Genomic DNA, 4,248 nt, shown 5'->3' with positions numbered 1-4,248 from the left:
ATATAGTTATAGATAATAAATGCTATTTAATAAATAATAAATACAACTATTAAATGTTTTGTATTAATTGTCATATAATAAGTAATAATAACTAAAATCATAAATGAGAAGAAAGAAAGTATTATTAATTTCTTTTTTTTAGCATTCATCACTATATACATAGTATGTTAGACTTTATTATTCGCCTAAAAACCTTGAATATTTTAATGAATTTATTATATATATATATATATATATATATATATATATATATATATATATATATATATATATATATATATATATATATATATATATATATATATATATATATATATATATATATATATATATATCATGTTATTGTGTTGGGTAATAATTGTGAAAAAGATGATCAATATATTGGGCTTTGTCTTGTATTTGTTGAGTAGTCATGTTAACTATAAAGTTAGACGGAAATCCAACTATACGAAAGCAAGATTTGGAGTTGGAGAAACAACTTGAGCTTATTAATAAGCCTCCTGTCAAGAGTATTTATGTATGTCTCAACTTTCTAATATTTCATGATATGCTTCCTTTAGTTAATATGACATGGTTTAATAATTTTATTTTTAAGTGTTTTATTTTGGAATTCATAGACAGAGTTTGGCCGCATTGTTAATTGCATTGACATTTATAAACAACCAGTATTTGATCATCCTTTACTAAAGGACCATAAGTTGCAGGTATATAATAAAACCTTCAATTACAAAGAAATTTTACTTTCATTTTCTTTCCAATATTTTGGGTTAACTTTCGGCCCTTCTTCTACCATGTTTTCCATGCTTTGAAATTTTGTTTCTTTATTTCTATAATTTTAGAGAAAACCCAACTTTCAAAATGTGACTGGAGAGTCAAGACGGAAACATTTAGGAACTATATCCATGTTTGGATTGGGTAAGGATGAATGTCCAATGGGGACCGTTCCTATACTGAGAACAACAAAAGATGATCTTATTAGAGAAAAATCATTATTTAACGATCATATATTGGTTCAAGACCTTCCTGGTGTTCATGTAAGATCTTTTTATAAAAGTAGTTTAAAACATTGGTACCTTTTTTTCTTAATTGTAGCATCTAATTCTTTACATTTGGCTACTTCTTCAAATATATTGAATTTTTTAGCTTGCAGAAGTTTCCCTTAAACCACATTTTGGTCCTTATTATGGAGTCGGAGGTACAAATAGTATTTATAATCCACGACTTGATACCAAGCTTCAAATCTCCATGTCTCATTTATGGGTTCAAAATGGTCCCAAAGAATCCACTAACAAAATCTCATTAGGATGACATGTGAGTTGAATTTTTCACAAATTTGTGTGTGTGTGTGCGTGTGTTTGTGTGTGCGTGTGTGTGTGTATGTGTGTTTGTGTCTGTGTGTGTTTGTGTGTGTGTGTGTGTATTGGTCTATGTCTGTGTGTCTATGTTTATGTTTGTTTGTGTGTTTGTGTTTGTGTCTGTGTGTCTATGTATGTGTGTGTATGTGTGTTAGTGTGTGTGTGTGTTAGTGTGCCTGTGTGTGTAACAATATTCTAATTAATTTAATACAATACTATCAGGTGGTTCCGCAACTATATGGTGATTATGCATCCCATCTTTATGCCTCGTGGACGGTAAGAACATATCAATTACATTTGGTTTATAATTACTTAGTTTACAGAAATGAGACATATATGTGATCCCTTAATAAGTCTTTCATGGTTATTGAAGGATATTTTATTTCTCTGTTCAATTTCGTGTATAAGGATATAATTAAGCCCTTAGTATAGTTCCTAAATAAATTTTAATTAATTAATTTATCATATTAATATCATTATTCAAAATTTGATATGGGGTTAAAAATTTACAGTCGGACAACTACAAGAAGACAGGATGTTACAATACTTGATGTACAGGTTTTGTTCAATCTAGCAAAGAAATTTACCTTGGTGTACCCATAGGCCCCACATCTCATTATGGAGGACCAACTTATGTGTCTATCTTTTCTATTTCTCAGGTCATAATCATTGTATTTAATTTTCACTATAATAAAAAGATAGAACTAGATTTAACTCGTATGTGATTAATATGTTTTGATTTCTTGAATACACTTTTTTAACTGAATTCGTATAATGATAAAAATACATATTTTATGGTAGACACAATTAACACTAGGTGCGACATATTTATTTTTCATAAAAGTTTGTGTGTTTTCAAGATCCAGTGACAAAAAATTGGTGGATAAGTATAGACAAAAAGTCTATTGGATATTTTCCAGCAAAATTGTTCTTGAACATGAGTTCAACAGATCAAGTAGGGTGGGGTGGAAGAACAAGAACTCCTCCTGGTACTCATAGTCCTGAAATGGGATATGGACATTTTCCTCATGATAATATTCTTTCTCACGCTTGTTACTTTAAAGAAACGTGGATTCAAGATAATGAAAGAAAATCTCATGGAGCTAAACCATATGAAACTTTTTCCTTCACTGATAATCCTAGTTGTTACGATGTTAGATACTACGGAGATGACGGATACCCAGAGGGTTACCTTCTCATGTTTGGAGGACCAGGTGGTAATTGTAGCAATTAATTTGCTTCTCAATTAAACTTTATACGAAGTTAAGAAAAATTATTATGATTTCGAATAAACTTCTTTTAAAATATTTATTTTTGCAATGTCAAAATAATATTGTGGTTATTAAATTTTAATATAATTATTTTATTATATAAAATTAAATAATATTTTTATTATCAAATGATATTTTTATTAATTTTTTATTTTTAGTTTTTGTAATATATTTTAAGTATGATCAAATATTTTAAAGTATAATTTATTTATCATTGACATTTTACCTAGTATAAATGAAATCAATTTTTATTAAAATCTAACTTGAATATAACATAAATTACCATTTAATATGTGTGTAGAATGATCTTAGATGTTGAACATGTAGAACAAAATAGGTGATTGAAAAAATATATTACATTTTACTTGCAGATAAATATATAAAATTATTGGAAAATAATTGGTAAAAATTTATTATTTGATTAAAATTTAATGTTGTATGATAGGTAGCGAGAACATTTGAGAATTATGAATAAGTTGTCAAGATTAATAAAGTTCATGAACCTCTATTTTCCTTTATTAAGTTAGATTTGAAAAAGATATAATATATATATATATATATATATATATATATATATATATATATATATATATCTTTAAATATATAAATAAGTAAATTTATATACATATAAATACTTTGTCGATATTTCTGTGAAAAAAATATAAAGTTGAATACTTTGGGAAAGGAAATATTTAGTCAACGAAAGATAAAAATAAAGGTCAAATGTTAAAAGAAATAGAAAAAAAATTTATTTAAAATTATTAACTTTAAAGACCTAAACGGAAAAAACTCAAGAAAAAGAACATGGAGTTAAAGATATCAATGAAAATGGGGTTCTCTCTTGATAGTTGATCACAAATCGAAAGATCATGCAAAGGAAGGGAACATCAAGAGGCATTTCGAGCTTTGTATCAATTCTTGAAGAACTTTGTGTTTACTTTTGCTAGAGTGATGTTTAATATTCAGTGTAAACAATTGATATTTTCTATAGTGATTTGTATGTTTACTTTATTAACATTATTTTTTAATTAATGTTTAATTTTTATTACTCTTATTGTGATTCAATATATTTTGAAATTTGGATTGTTTTAGTTTCATTTGAATTTTGGATTAAATTGTAAATTGATTTGATTTGGATATGTGTGAAAAAAATACAATGAAAGGCACCAACATGACAAATTAAAAAAATAAAATAAAATCAATATATATTACCCACAGATGAAGGTTTATATGTATTATTCATAGAAGTTGAGCAGTAGAAAATTATCCATGGATGATGATTCGTATGTATTATCCACGAGTGGTGGTCCGTATGTATTATCCACGAATTGATATTTCTCACGGACCAAATGTCTGTAGGTAATTTGTAAGACCCGAGAAAATTAAATAGTTATTTAATTAGTTATTTAATTAGGACAGGTAATGAGAACATTTAAGGTAATAAATGTGAGAAGCTATGATGTGGAAAAGTACTAACTCATGTGGTTGAGAGTACTTTGGTTGTGTGAGAGGACTTAGGTTTGAGTCCTATGTATGTCAATTATGTGTTATTTGAATTATGCATTTTGTTACATATTGAATGCGTGACGTGAGGGTAAAATTGCTAAATCTGTATGAGTTAT

The 4,248-nt window shown here is 26.9% G+C and overlaps 1 pseudogene across 1 annotated transcript; it reads left to right on the top strand.

Annotated features, from left to right (window-relative positions):
- Window positions 1-369: 369 nt before the first annotated feature.
- On the top strand, window positions 370-2,634 carry LOC114174710 (protein neprosin-like; annotated as a pseudogene). The gene is made up of 7 exons (XR_003602699.2): window positions 370-517; window positions 618-704; window positions 840-1,034; window positions 1,144-1,311; window positions 1,578-1,631; window positions 1,868-2,014; window positions 2,200-2,634. The product of XR_003602699.2 is annotated as a protein neprosin-like (transcript).
- The last annotated feature ends 1,614 nt before the right edge of the window (window positions 2,635-4,248 follow it).

This window comes from Vigna unguiculata, chromosome 2 (assembly GCF_037176805.1).
Source record: "Vigna unguiculata cultivar grain cowpea cultivar isolate G323 ecotype 2 chromosome 2, ASM3717680v1, whole genome shotgun sequence".
NCBI lineage: Eukaryota > Viridiplantae > Streptophyta > Magnoliopsida > Fabales > Fabaceae > Vigna > Vigna unguiculata.
The sequence above is the reverse complement of the archived record's forward strand: the minus strand, read 5'-3'. Positions and strand labels throughout refer to the sequence as shown.